Source organism: Plecotus auritus (genome assembly GCF_963455305.1).
Source record: "Plecotus auritus genome assembly, chromosome: 3".
In the NCBI taxonomy this organism is placed as follows: domain Eukaryota; kingdom Metazoa; phylum Chordata; class Mammalia; order Chiroptera; family Vespertilionidae; genus Plecotus; species Plecotus auritus.
The window spans coordinates 188695612-188709869 of record NC_137772.1 but is presented as its reverse complement, the minus strand read 5'-3'; the positions used below and the strand labels follow the sequence as shown (position 1 = coordinate 188709869).

The window sequence follows — 14258 nt, the reverse complement described above, 5'->3', positions numbered from 1 at the left end:
CTTGCTGGTCCCCCTGCCCCGAAAGAGTGCTTTTCCCCTCACATCTGCATGGCTCACCTCCATGCTTCCCTCAGGACTTCTGTCACCTCCTCCATGAAGCCTTCCCTGACCACCCTACTTAAGTCAGGACACACTCACACCCCAGCACTTCCTCTCCCTCTTCCCTGATTTATTTTCCTCCACAGCACTCACCACCCTCTGACAGTTTTACTTGCTGTTTGTTCATGGTCTGTGTCCCTCCACGAGAAGAGCAGATTCTTTTATGTTCCAGCACAGGGCACAGTATCAGGCACATGGCAGGCAGGCCTACAATAAATGCTTGTTGAATACACGAATATTCCATCTAGTACTGTTTTTTTTTTCTTAACATGGTATTGTCTGAAATAAAATATATATATATATTTCTTTTTCAATTATTTTACTTTAATTTTTTTCTATACTCTCCATTTCTCCTAAGGGTGTATCTGTTGTGTTTACTTGTTCCTGTGTTCCTTCTTGTTTAGAATTCATTTCTAAACTGACTTTTTTTTTTGGCTTTTATTTCTAATTCTTTCCTGCATTCAGTCACATCCTTTCTGCTTTTCTAATTCTGATTTATGATCCTCATGTCTTGCATCATTTTCAGCCCATTTTGAAATAATAAGTTATAGTTTTTATTGGGGTTGTGGACACATCTTTCTGGTTTGCATTCATTGTCTCCTACATGTCACTCTGTTTATGATTACTTTTTTAATAGCTTTGGGTGTGATTTGCCCTTGAAACTATGCTGTTCCCGTTTATGTGAAATTTGTTTTCCTGAACTTTCGAACGAGCCACAGTCCCGGGTAGCTTTCCCGTGCACAGAGCTTTCTGCGTAAGGCTTTCGCGTAGGGTACTAAAACCCCCGACCTCCCCTACTTGAGTGTAGATCTTTCTGTCTGTCATCCTTGTTGTCCCTGTCCCGGTGCGCCTCAACCCCACTCCCAGCACTCCCTCCTCAGTGTGGGCCCGTCCTTTCAGGTTCATGGGGCGTCACTGCTACAGCCTTTTCTTTACTTGTGTCTGCCTGGAATTCCATTTGTTTTGTTTTGTTTTGTTTTTTATTGTTTGAAGTATTACAAATAGTAGTACATATGTCTCCCATTTGATTTTAAGTGCAATGAAGAGGCATGGGGAAAAAATTGGTTTGGTGTCTGTGAGTGTCATCTGCTTTGAATGAAGAAGGATTGGCACACTTGGGAAGGCACTCCCAATAAAGATCCTTCCTGCCCGCATCCTTCACACCCAACACACAGCACCGTGGAAACGGATGGATACAAGATGATTCTAGTCTTCACTCAGTGAATGAAGAAATAACAGATGACATTGACTGAAGGGAGCAAGAATAAGGCTTGTTCTGAAGACGAGAACGTCACGGGGGAGATGGAGAGCTGACGTTTCAGCCTGGCCCAGGTTCATGAAGCCTGTGGGAAGGACTGAATCAGCCTGGAGGTTCTGCAGCTGCCTGGGCTCCCCTCCAGCTCTGCATGAAAGACCGAAGGACCCTAAAATAAATTGGGTGTAGGAAACAGGCTCAGAAGAGAAACAACCACACTGGTTAGAACTGAATGGAGCAGGGGTGGCCTTTGGAACTTTTACACAAGTCATTTCAGAGGTTCCCCAGCCACCTAGGGAGAGACTCTATTGGCTCTGCTGTTACAGGGAAAGAACCCAAGTTACAGGCACAAATCCAACCCACACAGCTAGAGAGTGTCATAGTTATAGCAGAGCCTCGGGCTTCTGACTCCCAATCCAGTTCTCTTTCCACTTCACCAAAGCCGCTTCCCACCCATCCTGGCCCCACAGCAAGAAAAGGCTAGGTTCTATTCACAACACTGTTCGCAGGAGCAGAGAAGTGTGATGGTGCTTTTAAGAAAGAATTTAATTAAATTCCCTACTCTCTGGGACTTACACAGTTAAGCCTCAACTCTCAGAACAGTCAGCTGTTTAGAGGACTCATTTTCTGATTCTTCAACCATGGTTTCGCTCTAAATCGGGTTGGCAAATAAACAGGAGGAAGGTTTTCTGGATCACCCTAGTTATACCATGCTGCATTTAGGGTAGGTTGGTTGATTATTACTTCCTGGGGATAAGGAAAGAAGGAACCCCCTAACCCCCCACCCCTACCCTCCCACCCGCCAATGTCTACCCCAACAGAGTAAAGAAAGACTAACAGTGATAGTACAGTGCCACCTGCTAACACTGAGTTTGTCTGGGGTAGTTTTTAGTCCTGAAAAATCCAGGATTTATGAGTGGGGTTTTTTGAAGGGGTTTGGTTGCTTTGTTGTTGTCGTTGTTGTTTTGGCAGTCATGTTTTTCTCTTTGAATTTTTTTCTCAACAGGAAATAGAAAATAAATCTCTGACCTTAAGAATAGTTAATCTCCAACAAATAAAATCTGGGAAAATAAATCAGGCAAGTAAATCTGGATGTATACACAGAAAAAGGGAAATTACAAACTATGACACATGAGGCAATTTTATTTTTTTTAATATTTTTATTGATTTCAGAGAGGAAGGGAGAAGGAGAGAGATAGCAACATCAATGATGAGAGAGAATCATGGATCAGCTGCCTCCTGCACGCCCCCAACTGGGGATCATGCTCACAACCTTGGCATGTGCCTTGACCAGGAATCGAACCGTGACCTCCTGGTTCATAGGTCGACCCTCAAGCAGAGCCACACCAGGGCACATGAGGCTATTTTAGTTCAGCATGGAATTACAAATCATTTGAACAATGAAAAACTGATGACATCCATACTCTTAAATAGATTGTGCAAACTCTAAATTCTTGATATAAAAAATCTAAACTTCACTTATATAAATTTTACCAATTGCTAACCTCTGTATAGACTAGTATATAATCCTCTCCTTTTTTTTTTTTTTTTTTGAGACTCAAGCCTATAGAACTTTGCTCAAAGACAGAGCTTAAAAAATAGTAGAACCAAAAGCATTTTGTATTTTAATTTTTATATAACACCTGGTAAGCCAAGTCTTACTCACTCGCTGAGTGTTATTGATTTTAAAAGGCTTTCAATTATGGCTATCGTGTTCAGAGATATGTTCATTTTGTGTGATGGGAAGCAAAATTTTCCGGTTAAAGAAATAATCTTATTGGCCCAGATTTTTTAGATATTTCAGTATTCTCTGAAATGTTACAGTTGAACAGATTGACCAAGGAGAAAAAGCAGCAATTATTACACATTGAAGATGAATTGGTAGCAGCATATTTACATATAGCACATGCTATGTGACTATTGAGCATTCTGACTATAGCTCAGAGGGCTGTAGTCACGGTTATATTGAAGCATCATTCAGTACTCATGTACAGAAAACAAACAGATATATCAGAATCATCTGCCTCTTAACACTTCAAGAACACAAGTGCTTTTGATATACTATTTTTGTTTGTTTATTATAATTTACTTAGTTTCTACTAGATTTGGTTTCCTCATTTGTAAAGTAGACAAAATATTTTTTTCCTGAGAAAAGGGACAAATAAATGAGATAATATATGGGAGAGTATAAATTGTAAAGTATAAGATAAATGTAAAATGTCATTACCACTATTTTAGATCATTTGGTCTTTATTATCCTTTATTCCTAAATTTTATTTTTCCCTTAAGCAAATACAATGGCTAGGAAGGAAGGAAATAATTTTCTTGCCTACCTACTTAAATACTTCTGCTCAATGAAATGCTGTTAGATGCAAAGTGATATCCCCTTAAATATATATAGATATACTAGAGGCCCGATGCACGAAATTCATGCAAGGGGCTCGGCCCTCGCAGCCCCGGCTCCATCTGGAAGGATGTCCAGAAGGATGTCTGGAAGGTCGTTGGGCTTTATGGTCTAATTAGCATATTACACTTTTATTATTGTAGATATACATATATACTGTATATTGTGCTTATCAAACATTTAAATTTTCCAATATCTAAGTAAAAATTTTTAATAAAGTAGAAGTCTTTTTCACAACAAATAATTTATTTTCTATGTCTTCCTTTTCTGTGCAACTCCTCCAACTATTTATCTTGTATTTATATTTGTATTTTAACAATAAGATTTATTATTTGAGAATACTACATAGGCTATTATAATTTTTAAAAAAATTAAGATTTTTCTTTATTGATTTTTTTTTTTTTAGAGAGAGAGAGAAAGAGAGAGGGAGAGAGAAAAAAATAACAAACATCAACTTGAGAGCAGAACATTGATCAGCTGCCTCCTGCACGCCCCCTACTGGGGGTCAAGCCCTCAACTGGGGCATGTGCCCTGACCAGGAATCAAACCCGCAACTTTTCCATGCACAGGACAATGTTCAACCAACTGAGCCACACCGACCAGGACATAATACAAAGCTTTAATTCATCTTAAAGGAAAAATGATGTTTTTAAAAGTTGGGAGCAATCAAAAGCAGTGGCTGTTCACAGCGAGTCTTCAAAAGTAGACTAAAAATCACTAGTATTTTCCAAGTCAGTGAAGTATTTGTTTTTTATACCAATGGGACTCTGAGTTTTTTTAGATCTTTTGACAATTGATGTGGAAACAGAGACACCTCTTAAATTATTCATCTTTCCAGTAGAAATGATCCCCACTTGACTTTTCTGAACATCTAAGCTCCCACATAATTCAAGGCCACAGTTAATTAAAGATAAAAACACAAAGTAGGTTTTACCATTGCATGGGTCTGTGGTAAGTAGGAGAAAAAGGTATGTTTTCTAAAACTAAATTTATTTAAAAATCAAAAGTGCTATCTTTTACCTGGTTGTGGAAGAATATTTTTAATAAAATACAGCTTTGTTTCCTAAATGATATAGTGCTTGCCTGTGGTTGGGTGAAGCCGCAGAAATTTTTACTAATCAAATACCTAGAGAGGGACAGGATATTACTTACAGGCCTGTGTCATTACCAGAAACGAAAAATGTCTGCACATTATCCAGATCTCCCTCCATGTTACCGCTACAGCTTGGTAATAGAATCAGTCGATTACAGTAAATGCCGGCAAGCCAATTCTAATTTGGGGGCTATTTGTTCAAACAAAGTCTCTACTCTGAGCAAAAGGTTTTCTGTGCTTACAGAGCTCATGATTTTTTTTTTCTTTCTCTTCTTGATGTTTGTGTCTGGTTTTGAGAGCTCAGGGATGAACTTATTTTCTGTTTCAGGTCAAAAAAAGAAAAGGAAGAGAAAAACAATTCCGTAGTCAGTGAACGTGATGATTTTAAGGACAGTGGGATCATATGTGAATATAAAGTCCCAGAAGGGGCTGAGAGCCAGATGGAGAGGAGAGGGCAGCTGCGGGGCAGTGGGGAGGGAGGGGGGGGAACTGGCATCTTAACAGATGGGTGAGCCCATTGGCCAAGCTCTCATCAACTTTGGTTTGAACTTTCCCCTAGTTAGTGACTTTCACCTCAGATGTTTATTTCAAAGACCATAAAACACAGAGAAATAAGGAAAAGACCAAGTTTTAAGAAATTACCTCTTCTGTGCCCTGGCTGGTTTGACTCAGTTTTTAGAGCATGTGCCAGGGGACTAAATGGTCAATTCCTAATCAAGGGCACGTACCTCGGTTGTGGGATTGTCCCCAGGCCTATCCGAGTGCCTAAGGGAGGCAACCAATCCATGTGTCGTTCTCACATTTCCACATTTCTCTCCCTCTCTCTCTCTCTCTCTCTCTCTCTCTCTCTCTCTCTCTCTCTCTCTCTCTCTCTCTCTCTCCCCACCCCCTTCACCCTCCCTTTCATCCTCTCTGGAAATCAATGGATAAAATATGCCCGGGTGAGGATTAAGAAGAAAAAAAGTTACCTCTTCTGTGATCAAAGGAGGGAAATGCCCCAAGTAGGCTTTCTATGACTACTTGTCATCTAAGAAACACCGAACCTAGGAATTGCCCTCAATGTTCACAGGACATCCCCTAAATCTATTACAGGTCACAGAGCTTTCCTTAAGTCAGTAAGTCCTGCCTGGGATATGCTCTTTATAATCACTTCCAGGGAGTAACAAAGTAGTTTTTGTGTCTAAGATACCCAGATCTTTCACAGGCATGGAACACAAGAGTATGTTTTGCCTCCTGTCATAGTTGCAATAACTTCTAACTCCTTTTAGAGACATCACTTGGGACCTGCTGTCCCTCAGTTACGGCTCACAGTGTGCTTGGGGACAGAGGAGGCCCGAGGACTGCCTGCCAATGAAAGGTGTGCGCACAGAGGTTACAGGGCCTGTTCCAGCTGCCTCTAATGTGTCCCAGCTGCGCGTGGGCCCTTTACACTTTTGCAACGTGACTTCCTTGGTCTTTCAAGAAGAACTCCTTCTGCTCCAAAATTAAATGGATCTTCTTAGATAGAAAAGAACAGGGGGCGAGCGCAGCATTTGTTTTATTCCTTGGATATCATCTCAGCTTTTCTACATTAAAGGCTGCTGCATAGTTTTGTTCCTTGGGTGATAGAGATGGAGAGAACCTATTAGATTGCCAAAGGTGTCCACTCTAAATGTAGCAGAAACATCTAAATTTGTAGCTGTGATCATTTTGGCTTTTCCTGTTTAGAAAGTAAGCAGATTCCCTTGCTTTCCTACATCAGCACAAATGTTCTTTAGTGCTGGACATCCAGCACTCCTTTGCATTTGCTTTTGAACTTTGGGAGTTGCAGGCTTTTTCTTTTTCTTTTTTAACATCATTATGCATTCTTTAATATTTTAAATTAAATTTATTGGGGTGGCATTGGTTAACAAAACCATACAAGTTTCAAATGTACAACTCAACAAAATATCACCTGCACACTACGTCGTACACCCATCGCCCCAAGCAGAGTCTCTTTCCATCCTCATTTTCCCCCTTTGCTTAATGTTTTTATTTTTATATTAGAGGCCCGGTGCACAAAATTTATGCACGGGGGGAGGGAGGGCAGGCCAAGCCCAGCCTGCACCCTCTCCAATCTGGGACCCCTTGGGGATGTCTGACTGCCGGTTTAGGCCCGATCCTGAGGATCGAGCCTAAACCGGCAGTTGAACATCCCTCTCACAATCCGGGACAGCTGGCTCCTAACTGCACACCTGCCTGCCTGCCTGATAGCCCCTAACCACCTCTGCCTGCCAGCTTGATTGCCCCCAACTTCCCCCACCCCACTGGCCTGGTCATACCTTACTGCCCCCCCTGCCAACCTGGTCGCCCCCAACTGCCCCCCCACCAGCCTGGTCGCCCCCAACTGCCCCCCACTGGCCTGGTCGCCCCCAACTGCCCTCCCCTGCCAGCCTGGTCGCCCCCAACTGCCCCCTCTGCCGGCCTGGTCACCCCAACTGCACCCCCCTGCTGGCCTGCTGTTCGGTCATCCATCTGGTTGTTTCGGTCATGACGGCCCCTGGCTTTTTATATATTAGGATGTTTTACAATGATTGTCATGCTGGAAATAACATCAGAGGAGGAAGACTCTCACAGGAGAAGGAGGGGAAAATGAGACAAAATAGTAAGGCCAGATGAAGAACCATTTTAGAAATAGAAATTATTTTTATTTTTATATGATTTATTTTATACTTAGTTTTATAAATTTGACATGCCTTTCCTTCTTCACAATGCTGCTTTTACGCATTGTAAAGACATTTACGTAAATCCCTCATATACAAACCAAAGAATTCCCACCCCCTTGTGTAAAGAGAGGGCACTCTGTGAGCAGGTTGTCAGAATCCCACCAGACAGAAACTCAACACCTCAAGAGAAGTCTTCTACCAAAAGAACTTGCAAATAACTCTATAAGCCATAAAAGGTTTGATTTCACTTTAATCATGGTAGCTTTGTGTAATGTTTCTAAATCTTGCATTACTTTGGGGTTATATTTATACTACTGTGTGGCAAATCTATACTCACCTGCCAAATTTGTGTGCCTCCAACAGAAAAATATACCACGTTAAATTGCTTTATTTTTTTATACAAAAGAAGTTAAATTGCCTTTTTATTTATTTTAGACCGTAAAGATTGGCATAGGCATACACATTCTGAAGAGAGGGTAAGGGAAGAATTCAATGTTTTCCTTGGGTTGGGAATACCTGGATTTAAAAAAAGAAAATTGTACCAAACTTAAAAATGTTTAAGCAATCATGGCTTAGCATTTATACTATTTCAGGCTGTATCCACACCATGCAACCACCCTGAAAAACCCTGGAACACTGACCAGATACACAGCACAGGCAAAGATGCACTATCAGAGGGCTCTCCAGCCACATTCTCAACACAACTAGGTTCTTACTACACCTCAGGAATCTCCTTAAGTAAGTGAACATCTACCATTGATCAGGTGGCTTTGTGATTCCTTCTCCACTCATTTAATTGTGGTGTCGAGGCCTCTTCATGGAGCTTATTAGGGCTTTCAAGCTTTGGGAGGATCATCTGAATTGATTCTATCCCTTGTCAATCAAGAGAAACATCTACCCCAATGTCTTCCTGAAAATACAAGTTCTGAGGGATGTTCATACTACTCATTAAGTTTGGACAGGGGTGAGTTCAATGGTCAAATAAACTTAGAAAATGCTGAGGTAAGCACAGATAATTAGGTTCCTTTGTTATGAGAGTCATGAATATACTAATTTACCTTTGTGACTCTTCAAAAAGGGAATAGAGTATTCAGAATTTCCCTAGAAACTCTTCTTTGGCACAATTTTCCCAAGACAAAATATACCATGAATATACATGGAAGACTGGTTTAGAAAAAGGAACAGTTACTTTAAGGTGTTGTAACTAAATAGCACGACTACAACAATTTGGACTAAGAAGTAGGAAATTAAGTGAGTACCCGCAGCTATTGTGGTAAACTTTGCCCTTATGAATGACTCCTAGACATCATCAATGGTGCTTGCTTTTCACTCACTGCTCTCTCAAGGATTGCTAATACAATCAGGGTCGCTGACGACTGGGTGACAAATAGAGTTCTGCACCTTGTATTCTTATCAATGGTGGCAATAGCCATGGGAGAAGTGATTTCTCAGGATTAGTGGTGAGAATAGGGGTTGAACTTCTGAACCTAAAAGTCACGTTAAAAATAACATATATGGCAAAACAAATTTAAAAATGGTTGGAATAAGGGAAAGTAATGATATGTTCATGTCTACATGTTAGTATGTTAGTAATTACTGCAGATGCTGAAATGGTTTCCATTTTGTAAACTTCTGGAGGCCGAGATACATACTTCCTCATTTTTTGTGCATCTTAAAGTACTTACCATGGTCTTTTGTTTAAATAAGTCAAAATAACTTATCAGAACTTTGATCATCCCATATCATGCAATTGTTACACCCCATTTTATCTACAGAGATGAAAAACTGAAATTAATATTAAACTTTAAAAATAACTTAAAGGGTTTGCTTTTAAAAATCACAATTTAATAAACTATTCTGAAATGGCAATAAACTAGGTTTGCCTTTTTAATGTATGAATGTTTATATCTTAATAGATAATTATTCTAGAATTCTTAATGTGTCTAAGGATGTATAGTTTTCTCAGGTGTGTACCTAAGCTTCTTTAGGAAAAATGATTTTGTTGGGTCCGTCTATTCCTGGGAAAGCTGTGGTTGCCCAGGTGAGCAGACAAATACATTGCTTGACACAGGTGCCTTCCTTTCTGTCTTTCATCACTACCCTGTCAATGGCTCCCTGTATGGCCTGTTACCTGCCCCCTTACCATCTCCTTTTAGGATACTGTGTAGCTGATGCTCTTTTTTTTCTTCACAGTAGTAGAATTGACTTAATTGCCTCAATATTTGAGTGTAATGCATCTTTTTCCTGCCTTTTTATTTATTTTTAGAGGCATATTCACTCAGAGGCTTCTCCCTCTTGCAATTTGTGTGTGTGTTTGTATATTTATCTTTGGCTCCATGTTAAGAGAAGCATTGATTTGAGTTAATCATGAAATAATCTTAACATACTAACTACAGGAGATAGATTTTATCATTTATGTTAAAGAATAGCTTCATCTATCTTGTTGGAGCACAAAACAAGGGGAGTACACTACACACACAAAAAATAAGATGCTAGTAAACTACTATTTTTGAAAAGTGGGGGGAAAAGTAACTCAGTACAAGCTAAGGAAGTTGAAAATTAGATGATATTGTTATAATTTGGTATCATCAAAAAATGATTAAATTGAATACAGAAGTACATGCTTTGAAAGCTCTACAATTTTTGCACCAAGAAATTCCCTAAGAAAATAAAAGGGAATCAAAGAATGGGAAGGAATGTGTGCTAGTTATTTTTTCCAGCTTTATTGAGATATAATTGACAAAGAGAAGTATAACTACTTTTTGCTTTATTATTTAGGTTTGATACCATATGATGCTTAATACTTTACTCTGCTATTTTTAAGTTATGGCCACTTACTTTTTTTTTTAATCACTGCAATATTTTAATATGTCCTGCTTATGGACCAAATAACATAAAAATTGGGAGGGAATTTTTTTTCAGTTACTTTTTGGGTTCCTGGACCATACATATTATATCATTAAAATATTATTTCAAGACTCATGTGAGTGTGTGTGTGTGAGTGTATGTGTGTGAGTGTGTGTGTGAGTGTGTGTGTGTGTGAGTGAGTGTGTGTGTGTGTGGACAATTCTTCCTAAAGCAGCTTTAATGACCTGGTTATAAATGCCACTTCATTGTAATGGAATATTTCCTTCTATTAATGATTATAACATTGTGCTAAGTGTGGCTCCAAATGAAAACAATAGCAAAGATCTCTTACATTTCATTCTGCTAAGTCCGAGGCAAGATAATGATACTGTGAAGTTTCCTTTTAAAATCACATATTATCTTTAGTACATGCAAATAAAATTTAGGGGGGAAATTTGATTATTTTGAGCATGGAAATGGTTATTTGTACAATAAAGGTTATTATTAGGTAGCCAGTAAAGGAAAAATGTCTCTAATTTCATCAGCCCCTGTTGTTTAGCCAAGCTACTGACAATGGCTTATATTTGTATGCTACTTTGTCGTTTTTTGAGTGCCAGTCATTATTTCACTAGAACATCACAATTAGTCTGTGAAATAAAAAGGGACAAAGAGGCAATGGAAGCCCTAAAGGTTCAAGAATTTGTTCAGAATCATGCAGCAAATTAGTTTCAGGGTTAGGTTTGCCAACCTGCTTTACCACCTGCCCCTCCACATATAGATTGTATTATCAGTAGCTAACTCAATCAAGTAGATTAAAACTACCATCATAGCTTACATTTTAAAATAATACTTTATATGTTTCTTCTATATTCATTATTTAATTTCATCTGTACAACAACCTTTTGAGATTGATGGAATTATAATCATTCCCATTGAAATATAAAGACTTTGGGGTTCAACAATATTATGCGACTTTGGTCTTGGTGGTAGAAGATTCAAGCTTGAATTCATGCCCTTTGATTCCTGCTCACGTCCTTATCCACTACTCCATGCTGCTCAGATTACCACTCCAATGCAGAAATTTATATTTACCTTTATAATAATGTATGCTTACTTCTTTGGAGAAAAGCGTCTTTTCTATATCTTTCTTACAGAGACAAAATTAGTTTACATTTCCTGAACCAGAATCTCTGAGAGGTGGCTGAGAAAACAGCAGGGATCATCCAAATAGAGATAACTCTGAACTTTAACACACATTCCTTAAGATATATGTGATTCTAAATCACAGCAATGGCCCAAAGGCAGAAAGAAAGACTTTTCGATTTGATTTTTATTTGCTCAGTTTTACTGATTTATTTAAGATTTTGTTTACCTCTCTCGGCAGCTAACTTTTATATTTTTACCCTATAAAAGCATAACCCTAGTATGTGTCCAGAAAATTGTGAAAGACTTGTAGAGATCTGATACAATGCAAATGATTCTCATCCGTGGAAATGCAAATTATTTCCAGCAGAATGCAAGGGATTAGTGCCCTATGGATACTGACCAGTTCTGCTTCCACTTGTAAATTCATCTCAACAGTCCCCTGAATTCTTCTCTGAACTGGTTATAACATGTCAGTGGTTCTCTCACTGATTCATGAGTTAAACAAAATCTTTAACATATGTTTAGTTTATATGTGTATCACACCCTGATTTAACCTTTAAAAAATCCTTTAAATCTGGAACTTAATATTTATTTCTAGAACCCATGCTAGCTCTTTAGAGGTGATGAGTTTAGACTAGATTGGAGCATCTCTGTGAGGCAGGTACTATACTATATAATAAAAGACTATGTGGTCATGATGCCCTCATGCCATGACGCCCTCACGCCGTAATAAGCAATCACCAGGAGGCTGCGTGGACAGCGGGCCAGCGCGGGTGGGCGGGGCTGCATGTGGGATGAAGCACATGCGGGTGGGCAGGGGCTTGACACTGCATGCGCAGCACAGAAGCGGGCCCCGTGGCTCCATGCAGTAAGACTGGGGGTCCTGTGGCTTCACGTGGCAAAGCCAGGGGTCCCACAGCTCCGCATGGCGTGGAGGCGGGACCCCCGGCTCCAGCCTACCTCTTTGGGGCAATCTATCGAGGAGCCCCAGATGGGTGGGCGGGGCCTACCTCTTTGGGGCGATCGATTGCGGGGCTCCTGCATTGTGAGAGGGCACAGGCCAGGCTGGGGGGACCCCCCCCCCCCGCCAAGTGCACAAATTTTGTGCACCGGGCCTCTAGTCATATATATTATGAGAATAAGAATACAAGAAAACTAAAATTGGAAGATGAGTAAAGTGCTCAAAGCTCAAGAGCAAACTGTGAGTGGAACCAGCATACTCTGCTGCCTTCCTGGGCCCCCTCAGAGCTGGGACACTGCTGGCCCTTCTTTATTAATGACCTGGATTTTGAAAGAACTGTAAATCTTTGTCCAACCCCAAAGTCTAAATAAGACATTGGTCTTCCAGAACATCCTAACCTTATACCTTATATGGGAATATCTGATAATATTGGGAATAAGTATTATTTGGGTCCTTGGAACCATATGGTAGACCAGCTTTGGGCCTTTTCAGAGCAAGTAGACCAAACTGAGTATTATTTAAATACTTTAGAATTCTTCTGTGACCATTTCACTGACCTTGAAACTAATCCATTCATATTCTGTGCAGCACAGTTCCAGTGTGAGGGGCTGATTAGGAACAGGTTTCCCTACTGGCATCCTTCATTTACACCAATTACTGCTTGTTATGGTTGGAAACAAGAATGTAAAAAAAATTCTATGTCCTGAAAGTAGGCAAGATTAGCATACACTTTTTATGGATGAGCACAAGTCTCTCAAGGATCTGAATATTGCAATAGAATTTTTAAATTTATAATTAATGTTACAAATAATTGTAACTTTATTCTGTAAATTCTTAGGCATAATATTTGTTATTTATTACTGAAACTGAAGACTAAACTTTCCTACTTTTCATCTGAAGCTCCCTAGAATCCATAAAGCCAGGATCACTCATCAATGAATGGGAAATACAATTCTACCCCAATACATTTTGTGGTGTTGAGAAATCGCTAATATTTTCATGTTCTGCACAGTCAAGTTTTCTTGAACAAAAATTCCTGACAAACTGGATTAAGGGAAGGCTGACCAGTAGTGACCATGCCGTGGAAGTTAGGAATAGGGAATTACTCCTGAGAAACATACAGGTTTATCTCCCCCTGAAGGCATTTATTTATATTTCAAAATGTAATAAAATTCTGAGCCATACATTTATATTCCAAAGAGTGTTAACACCTAGAAACCTGATTTTCTGTTCAAAAGAGGGTTTGTTCACATTAAAAAGATAAAGTTTTTCTTGCCCTACCAGAGTGGCTCAGTGGTTGGCCTACGAACCAGGAAGTCAGTCTGATTCCCAGACAGGGCACATGCCCTAGTTGCGGGCTCCATCCCCAGTGGGGGACCTGCAGGAGGCAGCCAATCAGTGATTCTCTCTCATCATTGGTGTTTTTATCTCTCTCCCCCTCTCCCTTCCTCTCTGAAATCAATAAAAAAATTTTTTTTTAAATGAAAGATAAAGTTTCTCTCCCTCTTTCAGTATCTTTAAGCTGCAGTTTCATCATTTCAGTGGTCCTCTCCTAGAGTATGGGCCCTGCACACACAGGGTGACATCCGCCTCATCACACTGCCCGAAGGAGAACTGGGGCATGGCAAACTCACACTAAGATGTTCTGTAAGCAGCTCATCAGCCTGCCTTTGATCCAGAAGCCTCATGCTTGCTGTCAGGAGAAAATAAGTCAACAGAGATATTCAAAATTAATCAAATAGAATGTTACAGAGAATTTCATTTACAAG

The 14258-nt window shown here is 39.8% G+C and overlaps 1 pseudogene across 1 annotated transcript in view; it reads right to left on the bottom strand.

Annotated features, from left to right (window-relative positions):
* Positions 1-4969, bottom strand: part of LOC308244273 (neurofilament light polypeptide-like) — a 93136-nt pseudogene extending 88167 nt beyond the window's left edge. Inside the window, exon 1 of the transcript in view lies at positions 4911-4969. The product of the transcript in view is annotated as a neurofilament light polypeptide-like (transcript). The remainder of the gene's footprint in view (positions 1-4910) is intronic.
* Positions 4970-14258: the final 9289 nt, after the last annotated feature.